General features: G+C 38.2%; 1 pseudogene; it reads left to right on the top strand.

The window, feature by feature from the left end:
- Nucleotides 1–21,898: 21,898 nt before the first annotated feature.
- Nucleotides 21,899–22,048, top strand: LOC111557069 (annotated as a pseudogene).
- Nucleotides 22,049–23,226: the final 1,178 nt, after the last annotated feature.

Below are 23,226 nucleotides of genomic sequence, written 5' to 3'. Positions count from 1 at the left end.
TATTGGATTCCAGTATAGTTTTCTTCCTTTGCTTTGGGTCCAGGAATTCAGCATACTTTCCTCTCCATAACTAGCATTCTGTTGGGTCTTTGGGAAACTTTTTCTCCAGTCTAGATATGGCCTGGGTCTCAGGCTTCCTAAATATCTTCTTTGCTTTATACCCAAAAAGACAAATATACCGTTTGTTCATAACACTGCACCATGATTATAATTAATTGATAGTGCCAGCTCTAATTGTTGAATGCTCCCCCTTCAGTCAGTTGCTATGCTTTGTGGCAAACATCAGACAGGAACTCTGTTCAACCAGAGCACTAACAAGTATAGGAGACAGATTGATGAGATCACAGGTAAACCAGGGAGAGGAAATTGGTAGGAAGCCTGAGGCAGGGCAGCTAAATGTTGAGCCAAATCACACCAGGGTTCCTCTGTGCTCAGGACCTCACCACTGAGCCTGCTGCTATGCTGTGGATTCAGAAGGCTGCTGGTACAGCATTCTTGATGAATTTCTAATTGTTTCTGAGCCACTGTCATGTGCTTTCAAAGCTCACATTCCTAGGAGAGAGCATGTCTGGTCCTGGCTGCTGGGAGATGGGAAAGGAAGGACTATCTTTCATTAACTCTTACAGTACAAAGGTGGGAAGCAAGGCCCGCTCTTCCCCTTCCAATTCTTTGGGGTTTCCTGCCAAAAAAATTAAAAGGGTATTTCAATTCTGAATTTTATATTTCCCTATTTCTGTATCTTTATCTACACACACACACACACACACACACACACACACACACACACACACATTGTACAACTGCCAGACAAGAAGTTCCATGAGGGCAGAGTGTGTCTCATTTTTATTCACCGTCACATCTTCAGTACCAGGCAGAGTTTAGTACCAGACAAGGGTAGAATAAGTATTACGCAAATATTTCTTGGATGAATGGGAAAAGAGATGCACGAATGTGCTTTTTTTAAAAAAGCATTTTATTTATAAATCACTATAGGATTTTAATAAATTTAAACTACTTGGTCCTAATCTAAAGTTCCTAAGACATGAGTAGACATTTTCCCAAAGAAGACATCCAGATGGCTAACAGATACATGAAAAGATGCTCAACGTCACTCATCATTAGGGAAATACAAATCAAAACCACAAGATACCACCTCACACCTGTCAGAATGGCTAAAATTAACAATGCAGGAAACAACAGGTATTGGAGAGGATGTGGAGAAAGGGCAACCCTCCTACACTGTTGGTGGGAATACAAACTGGTGCAGCCACTCTAAACAGCAGTATGGTGTTTCCTTAAAAAGTTAAAAATAGAACTACCCTATGACCCAGCAATTGCACTACTAGGTATTTATCCAAAATATACAAAAAAACTGATTCGAAGGGGCACGTGCACCCTAATGTTTATAACAGCACTATTAGCAACAGCCAAATTATGGAAAGAGCCCAAATATCCATACACTGATGAATGGATAAAGAAGATGTGGTACACACACACACACACACACACACACACACACACACACACTGGAATATTACTTAGCCATTAAAAATAATGAAATTTTGCCATTTGCAATGACATGGATGGAGCTAGAGTGTATTATGCTAAGTGAAATAAGTCAGAAAGACAAATACCATATGATTTCACCCATGTGGAATTTAAGAAACAAAACAGATGAACATAGGGGAAAGAAAAAGAGAGGCAGGCAAACTATAAAAGAGACTCTTAAGAGTAGAGAAAAAACTGAGGGTTCCTGGAGGGGAGGTGGGGGGGGATGGGCTAAATGAGTGATGGGTATTAAGGGGGACACTTGTGTTGAGCACTGGGTATTATATGTCAGTGATTAATCACTAAGTTCTATTCCTGAAACTAATATTACACTATATGTTAACTAAGTAGAATTTAAATAAAAAACGTGAAACATTAAAAAAAATGTGAACCTTGAGAAACAAACAAAAAACCAATCCAATTAATAAAATCACAAATTTAGGGGAATACAAGGAATATTTATTTTAAAGAAAAATAAATGCATTTAAAATTTAAGTAAAATAAACTACTTAGTCCTAAGCTATAGTTCCTAATTTTCTTCTGAGACAGTACCTGGAAATGCTCGAATCCACCACTTATATCATGGGGTTTCCCAAGTCCACCCCCAATTACTTCTGAACCTCAGGCTTTAACAAAGTACCATAGACCATTTAGTCCACGCTTACCCTTTTCTCTGGAAATTGATCAAAGCAATGTCATCAGTGTTCTTAAAGGCAACTAAGCTGTTTACCTTTCCTTTGCTCTTCAAACTTGATACGACCTGGCTCTGGAGAGGGAGAGAGTCTGTAGACCATTTCCCTCCAGAAGGCGGGGAAGATGAACAGCACCCTTGGGCATGATTAAATGTGAGTTGGCAACGGATATGGTACAAGTTTAGGGCTATTTGGGATTTGAAGCAATTGTTTTGTCTGACCAACAGCATTATTGAAATTCTGGGAAAATGCAACAATGCTTTGAGATGGATTATCTATTCTTTGACTTTCTGATTGCTTTAAGGAGTGTGCTAGTTAGTCAAAGTCAAATCACGACAATATAAAATATAGCACTTTTAGGACACTGAAAATTGAAAATTCCTGATAAAATCTTATCTAAGACTCAAACACTATTATTCAGTTGATGGTACTGCAAGTTAGAAGATGTAATTAACATAAAGTGAGCAGTGTAATGCTATTAATCTGTCTTTAGAAATAGCTCTCCTACTGTAGGATTTCTTCATCGAAAGGATTTTGAAAACACACATACACTTCAAAGATTCCATTGATGCCATTGGTTTCTTGATGAATATTGTCTCTGAACATGTGCTTGCTAAGTTTTACTACACAGGCTATATTTTAAAATTCCTCTAACATTGGTTATTGGTGGTTGCTTGCTTTAACTGGGATTCATAACTCTCCCTGCTGAGAATAAAACTTGTTGTCAGAATAAAGCACATTTGACTCTTTCTAAGCTGCCAAAATGTGAAGTCTTGTGGTTAGGTATTTTGGAAAACTGGCAGGTTTTGTTTACATATTGTGGTCTTTCTCCAAATTTATCCCACATCCCACACCCCACAAGTCTAGGACCCCTTCCAATGTAATTGCTGTGGGACAAGTGCAAGGCAAAAAGGCTTCCGCAGTTCCCAGGTCCCTTCCATCTCTGAGTCAGACACAGCAAGCGCCAAAAGAGCTTCCTTGGCCTTAAAAAAAAAATGCTGACCTACAGAAATACCTGAATCTAATTTGCTGTACAAATGGAAACCTTTTCTTCTCTAGATTGGATGCAGAGAATTTTTTTTCAATGTTTATAATTTAACAATTGCTTAGAGCCTTTCATCTGAAAGCAATTTATGCATGTTGAGCCCAATTATCCTAACATGCTTAAAGCTTACCAGTATTTTTCCTCTTTAACCTTCATGCATTAGTCTCATTGGACAAGGCCCTATACCCACAGCAAACCTTAAACCTAATCATGGAAGTGCTTTATGGATTAAAATGCTAGAAGATCCTGCTCGCCAAGGAAAGAATCATTGGAAATGATAGTGTTTCTGTATATTCTTCCTACAGAGATGAAAAACTTTGTTTTCAACTAAATTCAACTATTTCATATAATATTCAGCCAGAAGAGATGTTGAGTCATGAACCCACACTCACTTTCTGTTACCTTAATTTTGCAAGAAAGCAGTGTGTCCCATGTGCAGCCAATATGTTATCTTAATCTGGTGCCACCTGGCAGTCCAGAGCCATACACCCTAGCCTTTTGTTAAGATGGCTTATTCAGTCAATTCATTCAAGAAATATTTCTTGAGTTTTTACTCTGTGCCAGGCACTATGCTAGATACCAGAGAGAACATGGTGGAGCAGAAAGATATTTGTGTGTCCAGGAGTTTATGATCCTAAGATAATGTGTACACAATGAATTCACTATAATACTGTGATAACCGCTCTGATAGGTACACTCCGCCCTAGAAAGGGCATCTGACCAAGATAGAGGATGTGAAAGAGGGCTTCCAGAAGTGAAAGCTAAAATGAGGCATGGATGAGCATTAAATGAAAACGAGAGAGGAAGGGTGTTCTGGGAGAGTAAGTGATTGCATGTCTGAAAGCCCAGCAGTCATGTGTTTGAGAAACTGGAAAACTTTCATTTAGCTGAAGGACAGAATTTAGGGTTTCATGCGGTAGAAGATGTTGCTGAGAGAAAAGTAGAATCCAGTTCATTAGTACATTGGAAACCCTAAGAAGGAGTCTGGACATTTTCCTAAAGGAAATGAGGAACCACGAGAGGATTTTATATAGAGGAATGGCAGGGACTGATTGCACTTTTATAATGAATGTTTCAGCTTCAGTGTGTGGAGTAGATTGATGGAGATTGAAACTGGACGTTTGCTATCATAGAGGAGAAGGATGTTGGTTGTTCCGAATTATAGTGGTGACTACGGAGGTGAAGAGATATTATTCAAGTGAGATTCAGTTGGGTGAGTCTGTTGTAGTGACCTAGTAGATATGAGAGATTGGAGTCAAAGAGAAGGCTCAGGTTTTGCTTAGTCCTTTCCCTGCTGACACAAATATAACACCATTGGCCCAATGGTCATGAATTCTCCTAGTAATTCATTTTGTGGAACATTATTGCATGGATCTTCTTCACCCTCCACACTCATGAGAGTATTCAAAATATCAGACACCTAGATATATTCTTGCATGGTTAATAAGCAAATTAACAGATTTTATTATACTACAGATTAACTATTCAAAACATTAAGAGGCATAAGCACTGAAAAATTCTATGTAACTAATTCTGTGAAGACAGTCAATTGCATGTGCAAACATGAACTTGCAGCTAGTGAATGACAGAGCAGACAAGTCTGAAGCAAGATTTTCAGTGTTCAGCATCCATGTTTGTGGCATCACTTTCGGGTTGTCAAGCTGTGTCAGAACCCTAGAATCCTACGGAGATGTCTGCCCCGCATCCCCCCACCCCAACGTCTTCCACTCTAACACCCTTCTCTACTCCAATCACAGCATCCCAGCGTTTATTGTTTTATACAACAGGGATTGGCAGAATATTGCACTTTACCAAAAAAAAAAAATCACAGGAGAAAGTTTGAAAGTCCCTACTCTTCACAACTGTCCCTCTCAAACTCAGAGTTACTGGCTCTAGGAAAGTCACTGCCTGTCTTGAGCTCATTTCCTCATCCACAAAATGAGATTGCAATTTTCTCTACTGTGTCACAGGGTCCTTGAGATGATGGGATTAGGTTATTTGTGTTACAGTGCATTGTAAGAACCAAATTTATTGAGGCATAATTTTATGTCCAATAAACTGAATCCATTTAAAGGGTACAATGTGTACAAGTTTTGACAGGGTATGCACCTGTGAAACCATTGCCACAAGCAAATTATAGAATATTTTCATCACTCTAAAAGAATCTTTGTACCCCTTTGCTGTCCATTCCTCCTGCTCCTCTTCCTCCTGAACCCCTCTCCCTCCTCTGAGACCTCTCATCTGCTTTCTGTCACTATAGATTAGTTCTGTATTTTCTAGTATTTGACATAAATGAAATCTTACAGCTTGTACCCTTTGCCTTTGGTTTCTTTCAAGCAGCTTGGCAATTTTGAGATTCGTTCATTTGTTGTAACGGAATCATTTCTTTCTATTGCTGAGTAGTGTTCCATTGTATGGATGTGAATTTTATCTATTCACTTGTTGATGGACATTTAGATTATTTCCTGGTTTTGGCTATTGCAAATATACCTGCAGTGAATATTCATGTACAAGTTTTCCTATAAATTTAAAGTGCTTTTTAAACTGTAAAACAGCATTTAATATAAACTTTCATTATTCAGACATTAAAATAGTTCTGGTTTTTACAGGTATTTTTCTGTCTTATGTAAGAGAAATTTTTGTTTATTGATTTCTTGGGACCAGATGTGGAGTTAGTGCATATAGCATTTCCCTGAATGCTGTCAATATTCGGCCTTATTTCAAAAGAATTTGCAACATTTCTTCTTCTTTTTAACGTCTATTTATTTTTGAGAGTGAGAGAGACAGAGTGAGAGCAGGGGAGAGGCAAAGAGAAAGGGAGACACAGAATCCTAGGTAGGCTCCAGGCTCCAAGTCATTAGCACAGAGCGCAAATGGAGGCTTGAACCTATAAACCGTGACATCATGAAGTGAGCCAAAGTAGGACGCTCAACTGACTGAGCCACCCAGGTGCCCCACAACATGTCTTACTGTAGACACATGAGAGTAAAATTTTTTATTTGAAATATAAAATTGAAAGGTGATATATATCTTTTAAAAAATTATAGAGCCCTTGTAAAAAGTAGGTTTTGATCAATAATATGTTCGTATTTTGCCACATGTACTGAAGTCCCTTTGGCTTCATGAGATCTGTGCGCACAAACTGAGAAAGGAATATATGCAGCGTTTGTGTTAATTACAATAGAGTTATTGTTCAGATCAAAGGCATCTCATTGGGGTCTTGCCTGGACAGCCAGTATTGACATCTTACTTGCTGATGTCAGTAAATTAAAGAAATATCTATTTGACTCTGACTTCATGGTTTTGAATCTTCTCAAATTATGTCACTCCCGAAGAAGTAGATATAAAGTTATTGATTTTCTAAGGGTCAAATGGATCCAGTCCTCACCTCCTCCTTGAAGCTCTTCCAGATTGCCAATAAATGTATCTTCTCTCCTTCCCTTATGTGAAAACAATGCTTTCCTTGTTCAGCAGTGTCATGTGAAATTCTCTAACATATATTTCTATTTTCTATTTGAAACTTTCTGATTCTCATCTTTTCTTTGTTAAAAAAGCAGAAGTCATGGGCGCCTGGGTGGCTCAGTTGGTTAAGTGTCCGACTTAAGCTCAGGTCATGATCTCACTGTCCATGAGCTCAAGCCTCGTGTCGGGCTCTGTGCTGACAGCTCAGAGCCTGGAGCCTGCTTCGGATTCTGTGTCTCCCTCTCTCTCTGCCCCCCCCCCATTCATGCTCTGTCTCTCAAAAATAAATAAACATTTTTAAAAAATGAAATACTTAAAAAAAACCAGAAGTCGTTCCATATATTTCTGAATACCATTAACTGATTTAGGGCAGCAGTTCTGAAACTGTTCTCAAGGCCCTTGTATGTGCTTAAACATTATTGAGCACTCCAAACACTTTTGATTATATGACATATCTATCAATATTTAACCTATAAGGTATTAAAGCTGAGAAAAACATTAAAGCATTTTGTTTATCAATTCATTAAAAAATAAATCCATTACCTGTTCAATTCAATAATGTATTTCCAGGAAAATAACATTTTCTAAAGCAAAAATGTCATGAGAAAATGTAGTGGTATTATTTTACATTTTTGAAAAATGTCTTTTATGTATAGCTAATAGACAATGCCTCATATCTTCTGCTTTCAACCTGTAATATCATGTCTCATGTAACCTCTGAGAAAATTCTCTCAACACTAATGAGAGAAGGAGAGTGAAAACATCAAAAAATGTCTTAGTAGAATTATGAAAATAGTTTTGAGCCTGCAGATCCCCTGAAATATATTGGGAGACACTCCTTCCCTCCCCAGAGTTTCCTGGATAAATTCTGAAAATTGCTGTTCTTGTCATTGCTATAGTATAATGAATGGTTTATCAGCAAACATATTTGTTCAATATAAATAAAGTTAATGGAAAGCATCATGCTTGGATGTTTTTTTTTTTATCAAGTCTTCATAATCAGTTAGAACTAAATAGCTCATTTATTGGTACTTATGATTTTGTAATTGGTTTCGATGCTAGCTATCTGGGTAAGCGAGGCTTTCTAGGTACATATAGAAACATGCTAGCTGAGAAAACCTCTCTGTGCAAACTATCATAGAACACAGTATATTGTAATAAATTTTTTTATTGTCTTAACTGGCAATATTTTCTTAACTTTGCAGACAGCTGCTCATGTCTTTTTTTTTTAATGTTTATTTATTTATTTTGAAAAAGCACACACACAAGTGGGAGAAGGGCAGAGAAAGAGGGAGACCGAGGATCCCAAGCAGGCTCTGTGCTCAGCGCAGAGCCCAACACAGGGCTTGATCTCATGACTGTGAGATTATGACCTGAGCCAAAATCAAGAGTAGGACACTTAATCAACTGATCCACCCAGGTACCCCTGGTGTCTTTTTATCAGTGTGATCTCATTGCCCAACACTATTCCTGGATCCTTAGTATAAAATTTGTTGAATAAGACAGACTGACTTATTAGTGATGAATATAACTATATGACATGACCCTAATACTTTACTGACAAGATCAGTTCCAACCTTAGAGGTGATAAATATTAAAAATTGGAGTGCACAGGCATCCAAGTACATATTGCTACCTGTCTTCCAACTTGGCTTGTGCTGAAGGGGGCATTGCCATGATGGGGTGCCCTTGGGAGTGGTTTTTAATAGAAAAGTTTCAGAGCATAGCCAGAGGTCAATTTCAGCAAGATCTTCCAAATCCAGCAAACTAGACAAAAAGAGTCCCAGGATGAGTTGAAACAGGATTCCAGTAGTAACAGAAGTTTGGAAATGCCAAGTTGGAAAGAAATAGGAAAAGGGGGGGGGCAGAAAAATAGATTAGGGACTGTAAGGAGGGGTGTGGCCTAGGTCAAAATATAGTATATTAATACACAGGAGTGACGAGAGTTTGATTATAGGAAAAATCTTCCCTGACATCAGTCATCCATTAAAGTATACTTTTATGCATAAGTCACATATCTCTGCCTTGATTAAGTCTCAAATGGCTAGCAACTCATGATCAATTATTGATGATTTGTGAATCTTTAACTTAATGACATTTGATGCCATATTATTACAAAACTATCCTCTGGGTTCCTAGAGACTCGGCTAGCTCTTTTAGTATTCTTGAGTCTTTTTCTTTTCTTTTTTCTTTTCTTTTCTTTTTTTTTCTTTTCTTTTCTGTTCTGTTCTTTTCTTGTTTCTTTTCTTTTCTTTTCTTTTCTTTTTCTCTTCTCTTTTCCCTTCTTCCTCCCTCCCTCCCTTCTTTCCTTCCTTCCTTCCTTCCTTCCTTCCTTCCTTCCTTCCTTCCTTCCTTTCTTTTTAAAAAACTGTCCTCCATTCTATTCTGTCCAGCTGGGGGCAAGTTTCATGTCAGCCTTTAGATCTGCATCATCCATGGAATCTAGCCTCATATATGGTGTTTCCTAGAGCAAGTCCCTAGAGGGCTCCAGGCTTCTGCAGGTCTATTGTTAGCATAGTATAGTCCTGACTCTACAAAATGCATCATAACTTGTTGGGTCTTTTCCTGGGTGTGCACTTTCAAAGTAGAGTCATACGTGTATGGAATTTCCTGAATGACTCTCAAGGGCTTATAATGACTGCAGCCAAATGTTGAGTTGGGAGGGTTTCCCAGAAAAATATGAGAATATCCATAGCACAAACTGTTGCAAAGCACAAAATGCTTATTTTTATTAGTCACATATCATAGTTACTGCGTCTCCTCCCGCCTCCTGGAATGAGATCTCCAACTGAAGCCTGAAACTAAGCTTGCTATTTCCCCACATGTGTTCTTTCTGCATTTCTACCTTCCAGCTAATTTTAGCACCAGACCCCTAGTCATAAAGATTAGCCGGTCTGATGCACTCCATCCTTTCTCTTGTTTCCTCAAATACAGCGAGTTGCTGCATCTGCTTCTCTCTCATTTGTTCTCTTCCTCCCAACTGATGTCCCTCGTCATCTCCCATGTGGACTGTCACAATGCTATGAATCCCTGCTCAATTTCATTTCCACTGAGCAGCAAATACTTGCACTGCAGCCAGGGTAATCTTCCAAAAACACACTTTAGATAATGTTGCGCTCTTATTTACAACATTTCATAGCTTTGCACTGTTTAAGGAAATAAATTCCAACTCTAAATGCTGGCATCTGGTTTCAGCGTACCATCCAGCCTTTTCTCTTCTTGTTGTCTTGTGTGATAACAGCCCGTTAAACCAGTGTTATCCTTCACTGAGCATATTTGACCTTTCGTGCCCTCCTGTACTGTTTTCGCTCATCTTTTTTTGCACTGTTCCTCCCTTTGGATCTTAGTTCCAGCTGGGGATTTGATGTTCAGTAAGTATTTGTTCACTGATTGGATAAGGGAGTGAACGAACCTATCCTTTCTTCGTTAATCATATATTTGTATAAGATGGAGAACCATGAGATAGGTGTCAACATAAGTAGTACGCTTTGGATTGCTGAATAATTTTGTCCAGAGGTAGCTGACCAACAGATCCCTGTGTATCTGAATGAAAAGAGGTGTTTTTGATAAATTTCTTGTTGCACTTCCCTACACCCTGCTAGATATCCATTTTCTCCTTCCAAATTCATAGTTTCAGCTAGACATAGGGATGCTTAGCTAACTACTACATTTTCCAGCCTTCCTTACCCAAAAATGTATACTCCTTTAGGCTCCCTTAGGCTCTTCTCCCCTTGCAGATGCCTGGGAAATGGTGCAACTGTGGTGCACTTTTAGGTCTATAAGTGGGGCCTCACAGAAGATGACAGAGATACCTACCAGCCTTAGAATGAATATTCACTTAACCCTGGACTGTGAAGCCACTAGTTTGGGAGCTTTATATTATAGCACACTAGGCTGTACACTAATTAATACATTCTCTTTTTTCCTTAAATATAACCAATTTTGTTCAGAAAGATCATGTGCTCAAGTTATAATTCATTATCTCCTCAGACCCCTCCCTTGCAACAATAGGCGATCATAAGATCCATTTTTGGTCATGAGATATGACTGGAATATTTCTCAGGAGAGCTTCCAGGAAATATTATTTTCCTAATGAAAAAGGATAGACTAGTTTAGCACATGTCACTTTCCCCCTTTGTCTTCTATCTTTATTTTCCTGCCTGGGAACCATTTATGATACTTTTGTTGTAGCCGATTTCCAAAGGAAAATTCATACTCCTTATCTTAAAATGGCTAAAATACTGTTAGGTTTTGTGTTTCCCACCTATGACATTCCAAGTTATCAATGTAACAAACAGGCACATGTCTAACTAAAACACCGATTTCATAAGTTTTGGGCAAGCTTTGCTCCTCAGAACAACCCTGGACTCACTACCTTTGGATTTCTAATTATTCAAGGTAAAGTAAAAACAAGCAAGCCACCAAGCAAACAAACATGTAGTTGGATTTTTCTTACTTACAGATGAACTTATTCCCAAGTAGTTTAATGGGGAAAAAAAAAGATTTGGGAAATTTTATTAACCATTGGCTCAAGATGAGGCAGCTATATGATGTGGTTACTGAAGAAAACAAATGTAAATTTAGGCAACTCAAATAGAAGTGCATTCTCCAAACCAAAGAAGACTATAATTTTATTGTATTTTCTTCAGGTCAAGGCATAAGCCATTATTGAAAAGATCAGGTTATGTTAACAGTTCTCAAATTAATTTCAGACGAGATCAGGCATGTTCAGGGTGGTATGGCCATAGACTCAAATTACTTTCAATTTCAATAATTCCTCAGATTATTAAATATCAGTAAAACTAATAAGAACTTGATAAGAACTTTCCAAGGCAAAACTGCTCCCTGTCATACCAGTGAAGAGAGGAAAGTGAAAATTGTTCAGATGTAAAGCCTTCTTAGAGAAATCATAAAACACTACTCTGATGATGAACATTCCTTACTTCCCTTCTCTCTCGTCGGTAGCTTCTGATGGGTCTAATTTCCAAACGTGTCCTGAATTGGTCCACAGCTCTCCATCTTCATGTCACTTCCTAAACCCAGTGAGCATCCTTGCTCATCAAGACACTTGCAACAACCTCAGTGGCCTCCCTGCTTCTGTGCTTGAGCCCTATGGTTATGACCACAGTGCCAGAGTCATCATGTGTAATTGCAAGTCACACATCATATCTGTATGAACTGCATTTTATAACTTGTTATAACAAACCGAATCATTTCAATGGTTTAAGACAACAGAAGTTTATTTCTTGCTCACATAGCGTTCAATGCCCGTGTCCCTAGTTGATGAAAAGCTCTCTTCGGGGCTAATTTCATCATGTAGCTCCGACATGCTTGGGGCATCAGAGTCCTCTGTTTCCAGCAAGAGAGAAAATAGGGAAGGTGGAGGAGGTACAGTCTTCTATTACCTTGGCCTGGAAGTGACTCAAAGCCCTTCTGTTCATATTTCACTGGTGAGAACCGGTCATTGGGGCTTGCTCAGATGCTGCTGAAAGTGGCTCTCAAATCTTATATAGACAAGCATATGGTTGATGTTATAACTAGAAAACCTACTTTAATTATGGTCTATAAAACTTCACATGATTTCAATTCTACTTCTGCCTCCAACATCATTTTCTATTATACTTCCCCAAGCAAAATAACCTCAGTCCTCACTGATTTCTTTCTGTATCTTGAGCACAAGCTGTTCTCTACCTCAGGACCTTTGTACTTGCTAATCTCTAAGTATAGAATGCTCCTCACCTCACCAATGTTTGCAAGGCTCCCTCTCCGTTCAGATCTCAGCTCAGATAGCACCTCCTTATAGAGGTCTTTCCTAACCATTTTATCTAAGTAGCCACCTACCTGATCACTTTCAATGGTATTATCTTGTTTTATTTTTACAGCATGTATCATAATATGAATTTATTTTATTTGTTTACTTGCTTATTCTCCCTACCCTTTAAGCACTATGAGTGCTAAGGACTTTTGTTCATTGTACTACACTGTATCTCCACTGCCTGGCATATAATAAATAGGTAATGAAACTTGCTAAATAAGTAATGCAATTAGCTATAGAATATTTATTTATTTGTTGATGTTACAGAAACATTTTAATTTTTCAATTCTTTAAAAGGAAATCGTTATTATGAGTTAACATGATGGGGAATTGTTTCCTGATTGATAGATCAAATCCTTTAAGGCTTATTCTATGATATAGCTAAAATATATTTGGAGTTCCCATATAAAAAAATATTCTACTAAGTACCATATGGAGCACACAGATAAGTGAATACATCAGCAGACATACAATCTGTTTAGGTAAGAATTACGAGTATAATATAGAGACATAAATGTTTAAATAAGTCACCATAAGCCCATTGAAACTAAATGCCCTGGAGTAAAAGGAAGAAGGACGATACATGATTGAGGGAATGTGTCACGGCTCTTAGGAGGAGGTACTTTGGGATGGTCTTCAAGGAGAATTAGAACTTTTTTTTCCCTTACATTGATAGGAGTCTATTCTCATCACATTTCTATCACAGGCAACACAAAGTTCAGGGAATTATTCTGGTCATCTGCAATGCTGTGGATTGATCAGACTCCTCCAGTTTCTATGAAAATGTCAGCACACTGCTTGGAAAGAAAGTGTTCATATGTTTGACAAAACCTCTCAGACTGGCTGGTCACAATTAAAGTAAATACACCCCCAGCTGGTATATCCTGGAGACCCACGGTACCTCCCTGTGCCTTTTCACTTGGTATTTCCACAGCTGGAAAACGGGCATGACTACACATCATACTCCTTTCCACAGAGGGCTTTTATGAGATATCATAAGAAAATATTGACAAAACATTTTGAATTTGTGGTTAAAGTGTTCCTGGAATATCTTGGTGAATAGAGAATTTGGGGTTTAAAGATCAAAGAATAAAGTCTGATAAATGATGTATTTCAGTTTTGGCATCTTTCACTCAGCTTTCATGTTTCCTGGAATTATTCTCACATTCAGTTTTTCTTTAAACAACTATTTTTATGCTATTTTTTTCTTGAGAAATCATGTTACCAGTCTCTTAAGTGTTCTGTAAACTGTAATCTGTCTTCTGGTAAAATTCCTCAGCGGTGATTGGATTAGGTCCATAGGAGTATATGCCATCAGCCATCCTCTTTATCAGCGGTGGTGGAATGCAAGACGGGAGAGAAGACTCCTTATCACTTTCCATTTCTACCTGCCTTCTCTTCTTGTCATCCCATATCCTAGCCCTGGATATGTCATCAATTTACTCAACTCCTCTTCCCAACAGAGGCAAATAACATGTCAATCTATCGTTTTTAATAGTCAACATGAACAAAGATGAAATTGGAAACATGAAGAGAAGTGGTTAACAAATGCTTGGAAATCTTGATCTCAATATAATATTAACTAATACATCTTAAGACTTAGAGGAACAGTGTATGGTTTCTTCCACCTAAATAACCATGAGGAAACTGTATGTGCCCTCATGCCTCATGCCTCTCACATGCCTGTGATGTCACTTCACCTGATTGATCAGATCTCCTTGATACTCCTGACATCCCACATGACTGTAGGAAATCAAAACTAAAATTAAAAATAAATTCTCTCTTTTGGGGCACCTGGGTCACTCAGTCAGTTAAGCATCCCACTTTGGCTCAGGTCATGATCTCACGGTTTGTGAGTTTGAGTCCCACCTTAGACTCTCTGCTGACAGCTCAGAGCCTGGAGCCTGCTTCAGATTCTGTGTCTCTGTCTTTCTCTGCCCCTCCCTTGCTCACGCTCTCTTTCTCTCTCAAAAATAAACATTAAAAAAATTTTAATTTTCTATTTCATTTTGTCATTTTAATAATTTCTACACTTTACCTACTGCATTTTTGACTGTGCCTATTCTCCCTTGCAATCCGTCCAATGTTGCCTTTATTTCTAGATATTTTTTTTCTATCCTTTCTTGAGCAATCCTAACTCATTTTTCATTTCCTTCCAATATCTCCCTTATTTCCCTTAATTCTTGTATTTCTACTTTGTGGTCTTGCTTCACAGTGGTCATTACACCATTAAATTATTTTTTTTAATCAAAGTAAGTTTACATGTGTTTCATATTGCTTTCGAAAGTAATATTTATATACAATTTAGTCCATTGAAGGCACTATTCTAAGCATTTTACAAATATCACTCATTCAATCATCCTGATAACTCCATTTAGTATGTATTACCTTGAACTCCGTTCTACAAGCTGAGGACAGTGAGGCACTAAGATGTGAATTAACTTATTCCAGAGATTTGTAAATAGGCAGTCTGCTTCCAGACTCCACTGTATTAATGACTAAGCTATGCTGCCTTCCAGGTGAATATTCTTTGTTATTTATTGTTTACTGTTTCTGTTTTCATTTTTTTCTTGTAGTCTCTCACTTTTGTTTTTCTCGTTGCACTCATCATTGAAAAGATGCATTTTTCTGGACCAAATATTGCAGGAGTTTCCGATGCGAAAGAATTGCCAGAGTCGAGTCATTGCCAGAGCTGTGGCATTTTTTGCACCCTGGTTCACATAGCTACCGCTTCTCCCCTGTCAATGGTATAGGCAGGTGCAAGATAGTGCAAAGACTATCTTGAACTCTGTTGTCACAAGCCAAACTGCTTCCCTGTACATATGCCTGCTTCATGAGTGATTCTGATTCTGTATTTAGATCTCCCCCTTCAGTGTCTCAAAATCAAGTCAGGTCCAGGGTTGCTTCTCCTGCCAGCCAGTGCACCCATATCCTGTGTCGCAAACAGGGATCTGGATTCAACAACCAGAGCGTGCCCTTCACGTCTCTGAGCTGTCACTTTGCTCTTTCTGATATCTGCAGAAGCTGGCCCCCGCCTGCTGCTAGCAAATTCCCTCCACGGCATTTTCTCTCGACTTCCTCCCACACAGCCCCTGCTCTGCTCTGCTCAGTCTCCACTGCTTTTGGCAGCCCTTACACCTATTTTGGGCTCTGGAGATTTGAGCTGTCTCTTACTTTTGCTGAAAATGGAGTTTGCATTTTTGTTTCCCATTCTTCTTGTTGCTTTTGGATGTTGTCCAGCAGGAAAAGGGGGATATGCTAACTGCATGGACCACATTCAGACCACAAGTGCCCTCTTTACATTTTTATCCTTCCATTTCTTCCTCAGTCAAAGACCCTTCAATTAAAGTTACTAGACCTCTGACAAGGATGGCTAATAAAATGATTATAAAGTTTTTCATGAATGAGCTGTTATTACTAAGAGAATGAGAGAGAGCGTTAACACTGCTGGCCTCATTTGATTAGGCTCACGCAGCCAGACTCCATTGAAATCACTTTTTACCCTATTCTCACTGATGAATGTTACTAGTATGCTGTTTACTTCCTCTACCGGATTACAAATGAATGCAATTAAAATTCTAAAGCAAAAAACCAAACCCTCTTGCCCTCATTTAATGTACACCTAAAGCATCTAGATTTTGTACAGAGCATAGATCTGTGATACACAATGATAGAAAATACAAATCCTGTTCAGTTTACAGGTTCTTTTGTGGTTATTACTGGATTATCAAAAGCAAAGTATGGTTCTCCTATGTCATTTTAATACAATATGAGACAAAATGGAAAGTAGAAAAGCAAAATATGCTCCTGATTAATAATCGGCTAAACAAGCATTTAATTTAAAGTCATTGTATCTTTTCTCAAGGTATTCTAATAAATTGAGTTTTGAATTTATATTTTCACTGTATGAATGCTTGGATTGAAAATCAGAAGTCAGAGTCATTTTCTCCTCCAAATTTTAAAACTACCCAAAGAGAAACACTGCTCACAGCAATGATAATTTCAGAAAGTCTCTGGAAGCACTCAAACTGCAAAGGGGAAAAAGAGAAATGTGTGCACTTTATTGCTCTCTTGATTCTTGGACTTGAAACCTCTCTTCTAATCTCCAGGTAAAAATACTATGCATGTCTGTGTATGCACATTATTTAAAACTTTATATAAATTCCTCTCCATGCTTCATCCCATTTGATTTATACGGGTAGGCTCTAATATTCCATTTCCCTTTTCATTAAATAGTGACTTCAGAAACTAAAAGAATTTGTAGCAGGAAAGAGCTAATTTTAACGACGCTAAATGAAATTGATATTTAAGTTGAAACATGGCCTTCTTCACCTCTCAATCCCCCATAATTCCTCTTATGCTTTAATTATGGTTTGTCAGGCCTATAATTTGGCTATAATTTGCTTCTCTGAAAAAGTTTAAGAAATGAATCATTTGTTTTTAATCCTTATTAGTGAGATTTTTTTTCCCTCTCAATTTTCTCACCTTCTAATTTTCAATACAAATGATGAATCATGAAGTCACTGGGATTTTCCTAAGCACATTTGGCAACCTCTTCAAATTTCTTGCCTATAAAAAAGCCTAATTTGGGATTTTTATTACAGGAAGACATCATTTATTGCTTGAATAAAATATGTGTTAGTGAAACAGATTAAGTGAAGAACTTCTATATGATGTAAATTGAAAAAAGTTTATATTGTTATATTGTTACAATATTCTTTTTTTCTTCTGACTAATATCCTTTTATCTTATGTTGATAATTACTGCCATATGTTCATTTTAAAGCTGTCTAAATTTAAATAATGAAAAAAGTAAAATAGACTTTTATAATTAGTATCAAAATTACATGTTATATGATCACCAGATAATCCAGAATATTGCAGGTGCTTTGTTTTAATTTGAAACATTTTGAGTGTTGATTTAATGTTAGTAGGTATTCATTGTTAAATGACCAACCCATTCCAGTTTTCCTGGGATCATCCTGTTTTTCAAACTGAAAGTCCCCTGTCCTGGGAAACTGTCAGTGCGTGGCAGCTTGAATGGTTGGTCCCTCTGGAAAATGTAAGTTTACCTTGCATACCTTCTGCTTTGCTTTAGAACAGTGGTTAGCAAATGATGGCCCCTGGGCCAAATCCGCCTATAGCCTGTTTTTGTAAATAAAGTTCTATTGGAATACAGTATTACCCATTCACTTGTGTATCGGCTTTCCCACTACAAGGATTACTTGTAACAGATCATATGACCTGCAAACCTAAAAAACTTACTGTTTTCTTTACAGAAAAAAAAAATTCTGTATTTTTACATTCCATATTTTAATTTATACATTTTATGCAATTAAGAGAGCATCATTTTAGGAGATTACTTTTGAAAATGTGTGATTAAACTTAATCCAATAGATTATTACAATTTGGGAATAAAATAAAATAGAGTCACATTTTGTGACCGCCTACTATATGCCAGCCACTGTGCTAAGTTTTAGAAATACATGTAAAAATAGACACTCTGTTCCCTTGGGGAACTCATTCTATAGTCAGGAAAATAAGTAGGTAATGTTGGCAAAATATAAACAAAATGTAAAAATCTCCAAATGTATTCAGGTGAAATATTTTAGATCAAGTAGGGTAATGTTTTAAGATTGTGACCTACCTATTCATTACCTCAGTAGAAAGGAGGGAAGAGCAGGAATCTTGAATCTTTCTTACTTTTTTTTTTTTTAAGTTTATTTATTTTGAGAGACTGCATGTGCATGCCCAAATGGGGAAGGGGCAGAGAGAGAGAGAGAGAGAGAATCCAGTAAGGAGCCCGAGCTCCTGCAGCAAAGACCCACACAGGACTTGAACTCACGAACAGCTGATCCGATCCAAAATCAAGAGACAGAAGTTTAATGGACTGAGCCACCCAAGTGCCCCAACTCTTTCTTCGTTTTTTCATTGGAGATTGAGACTTCCATTTGCCATATAACACTATACCACCGGATAAAGGTCTTCTTCAACATTCCCATGTGCTTTTATGTTAGTGCTAGCTTGATGAAATGGAACAAGCAGTACCACTCAGGATAAGGTTAGATTTAAACCCTACTTGAAAATGATGACACTTGGGAATCAGAGTGACTAAGATCTTATAGGACTTTCTTAATGAAAACATAGAAGAAAAAAGGAGAGAGAGAGAGAGAGAGAGAGAGAGAGAGAGAGAGAGAGAGAGAGAGAGAGAAAGGAAAATAAGTTGATCCAGATCAGAGAAATGATGAATGAAAACAATCTTTAATAACAGAGACCTATTAAAATCTTACTATATGGTATTCTTGGAATCTGGGATTCAGCTACATCTGAATTCTACCCTTGTATATTTTAGCAACATGAGCCTTCAAATCCCATTTTCCACTTATGTCAGTTTCAGCTGATGTTTATATAATTTGCAATAGGTAAGTTTCAAACAATAAATAGTGCTTCTCAAAAATTGCCCCTGAAATAGCAGAGGAAAATAAAAATAAATAGGTGGCAGCTTGAAAGTATAGCCTAGAGAAGCCCAAAGTATGTGCAAAAATTCTTTCAAATCTCCCATTTTTTTCCTTAAACTTAATGGGAAGTTTGTAATATTCTCCATAATACCTGTGTGTTTTTCTTTTAAATAAATAATTAAAAAAAAAAAAAAAAAACAATGTATGCCGCAGAAAGAAAATAAGAATTTCCACATGTGCCGTACTAGTCTAAGTGTTCTACATGCCTCTTCACATAAAATTTAACAAAACAATTTGCAATTGGTAATAATGCCATTTTACACATGAGGAACCTTAGGTTTAGTGAGTAATTTACTCTAGGTCACAGAGCTATAGATTAAAAAGCCAGTATTTAAATCCAAATTAAGTTTAAATGCCAAATCTTAATTATCGTTATGAGTCTATCATATCATGGGCCAGAAAGGACGCAGCTGTGGGTGGCATCAGAATCAAGACGTGTTAGGGGCGCTTGGGTGGCGCAGTCGGTTTAGCGTCCGACTTCAGCCAGGTCGCGATCTCGCGGTCCGTGAGTTCGAGCCCCGCGTCGGGCTCTGGGCTGATGGCTCGGAGCCTGGAGCCTGTTTCCGATTCTGTGTCTCCCTCTCTCTCTGCCCTTCCCCCGTTCATGCTCTGTCTCTCTCTGTCCCAAAAATAAATAAAAACGTTGAAAAAAAAATTAAAAAAAAAAAAAAAAAAAAAAGAATCAAGACGTGTTAATAGATATGTCAAGTTCATCTCCAGGATATAGAACACAGGGTTAGGAATAAGAATAACAACAAAAAAACCTCTTCCATGTGAGTCTCTAATACTCAGCAGGCACTGTGAACTAAAAGGAATGAAGGGAAAACTAAAAACGCTCGGAAGGAACCACCGAGCCAACCAAATAGTACGACCTTGTGCGGAAATTAGCTTCAGGTATATATAGTTCATCCCCACAAGTTGTCTCCATATTCCAGTAAGCATTGTAGTACCAGTGAACTGATTTGGTATGTTGAGCTACAGAAAACAATGTGGTAGAATGGGTAACGCAAGAGAACTACAGAAAGTTGAATGTAAAATAAAGGGGTACCATCTTGGGCGACCAAATCACCCTTCTCCCTCCCCTCCCCAGCATAGGTGCTCGCAATGGGAAGTTAGTGCTGGACATCCTGACCAGGAGAACTTCGGCTTCATTTCATAGCTATATCAACTTTGATTATTAGTCTTCTGTCCTGGAACCTGTGACTCACTGGCTGAGCATAAGTAATAGCAATTATCAGGTATGTTTTTAACATAGAAATATGTTTTTAAAATTTCCTTGCCTGAAAATATATTTATTATATAAGGATGGTGCACAGTTTTAGAAAGGTTCATCCAAGAAAACTTAATATATTATGTACATACCCACATAGACTTTATTGTCCATTTTTTTTAAAGTAAAATATTTGTGTATCTACATGGCAAAAGAGACAGGAAAAACTAGTTTTTCCAGTTAATAATCCAGAATTTATGAAGATTAGAAAACTCAAATTCTACAGTGGATTTGTTTCTATTTTGTGAAGGGGGAAGGGATAAGTAGAATTTTGTTTTGCTCATTCATGTTACAACAACAAACATTTGGGTGATACTCTACATTTATACAAGTTATCCCATTTAATTCTTAAAACAACCCTTAAGGTAGAGGATATGATAATCCTTGAGAGAAAAGAAAATCAAGACCTAGGCAATTTATTTTTTTTTTTTCAACGTTTATTTATTTTTTTTGGGACAGAGAGAGACAGAGCATGAACGGGGGAGGGGCAGAGAGAGAGGGAGACACAGAATCGGAAACAGCCTCCAGGCTCTGAGCCATCAGCCCAGAGCCTGACGCGGGGCTCGAACTCACGGACCGCGAGATCGTGACCTGGCTGAAGTCGGACGCTTAACCGACTGCGCCACCCAGGCGCCCCAAGACCTAGGCAATTTAAATGACCTACAGGAGGTCATATTGATGGTAAATGTTAAAGTGCTAATTAAAGCTTAGGTGCCTGGACTGAATTCCTTCTTTTTCCATCCTGTCATCACTTCACTGCACTTGACAGAATGTAAAGTCTACATGGGCAGAATTTCTAAATAAAGGAAAAAAACCAACAAAAGCCCAAGATGTTGCCATGAACTGGGAATCCAGATACTTGTTTGAGGTCTTGATTTCAACTTTTTTGGATAAGTACCCAGGAATGGGATTGCTGGATCATATGGTGGTTCTATTGTTAAATTTATAGTGGCTCTATAGTGGCTGCACCATTTTATATTCCCACAGCCAGTGTTTAAGCGTTTCAATTTCTTTGCATCCTCACCAACACTTGTTATTACCTTTTTAAAATATTTATTATTGAGAGACAGAGACACACAGATCATGAGCAGGGGAGGGGCAGAGAGAGGGGGAGACACAGAATCTGAAGCAGGCTCCAGGCTCTGAGCGTTTAGCACAGCGACTGACGCAGGGCTCGAACTCACAAACTGCGAGATCATGACCTGAGCCGAAGTTGGACGCTTAACTGACTGAGCCACCCAGGCACACCAACCCCCCCGCTTTTTTTTTTTTTTTTAAAGACCAATCCAACAGGTATGAGGTGATACCTCATTGTGGTTTTGATTTGCATTTCTCTAATAATTAGTGGTGTTGGACATCTTTATGTATACCTGTTGGCAATTTGTACGTCTTCCTTGGAGAAATGTCTACTCAAGTCTTTTGCACATCTTTGCTTTTTTGCTATTGAGTTGTAGGAGTTCCTTGTATATTTTGGGTATTAACTCCTTATCAGATATATGATATTTGCACTGCCATGTCCAATGAAGCATTATTTATAATAGCTAAAAAGATAGCTTCTCGGCCTTTTGGCTAAGATCAAGTGTATAATAGCTAAAAAGACGAAACAACATAAATACCCATCAATTGATGAATGGATAAAGAAAATGTATGTGTGTGAGATATATATGTATCTCACTCATGTATATATATCTCACACACAAGTATTATCCAGCCATAAAAGGGAAATCCTGTCATATGCTACAACATGGATGAAAGTAGCACACATTATGCTAAGTGAAATAAACCAGTCACAGAAGGACAAATACTACATGATTCCATTTATATGAGGTATCTAAAGTTGTCAACCTTGGGGTGCCTGGGTGGCTCAGTCAGTTAAGTGTCCCACTTCGGCTTAGGTCATGATCCCACAGTTTGTGAGTTCGAGCCCCACGTCGGGCTCTGTGCTGACGGCTCAGAGCTTGGAGCCTGCTTTGGATTCTGTATCTCTTTCTCTCTCTGCCCCTCCCCCACTTGTGCTCTGTCTCTCAAAAATAAATAAATGTAAAAAAAAAACAAATAAATAAAGTTGTCAGCCTCATGGAAGCACAGAGTAGAATGGTGGTTGCCAGAGTGGCTATTCAATAAGCATAAAGTTTCAGTCATGCAGGATGAAAAAGATCTAGAGATCTGCCATATAACATTGGGCCTATGGTTAACAATACTGTGCTGTCCATTGAAAAATCTGTTAGGAGGGTAGATCTCATGTTATGTGTTTCTTACCACAATAAACAAAACAAACAAAATAAAGGAAGGGATGGGAGCTCTAACATAAAATCTATGCAACACAATCGTAGATTATTTCTGAATACAAATCCATTGAGGATGACAATTCAGACTATCATTCAGGTCCAGTCTTTGTTCCACTTATAGGCAGTTGGGGTAATTATGTGGAGAGGCCATGTGGTGACAGCTGGGCCTAAAAGTGACCAGAAGTGGGTTCCATGACATCAAAGCACACCCCCCTCCCATTCGCCATCCCAGTGGGACAGACTTAGCTGACTCTTTTCATGTTCATCTCTGTCTGCCCTCAGAGTGCAGTTGCCTTAAATTCACCTCCTCTTCTGCGAGTGAGGGTAAATCTGAGTTAGGAGGTAAATTTTTTCTCCCTCCCCTCCCCTCCCCTCCCCTCCCCTCCCCTCCCCTTCCCTTCCTTTCCCTTCCTTTCCCTTCCCTTCCCTTCCCTTCGATTGACAGTTGAGGAGATCTCTGGTTTATGAGCGTAAACTCTGTTACATTTTTGGCTACAAATGACTGGCTCTCTTAGGAAATACAGATGGACAGAACTTGGAGTCTGGAGAAGTGTGGAAAATCTGATGAAGAAGGTGTGGACTTGGCCAA

This window comes from Felis catus, chromosome A1, assembly GCF_018350175.1.
Source record: "Felis catus isolate Fca126 chromosome A1, F.catus_Fca126_mat1.0, whole genome shotgun sequence".
Classification (NCBI taxonomy): Eukaryota; Metazoa; Chordata; class Mammalia; order Carnivora; family Felidae; genus Felis; species Felis catus.
This window is presented reverse-complemented; position numbering and strand designations above follow the sequence as displayed.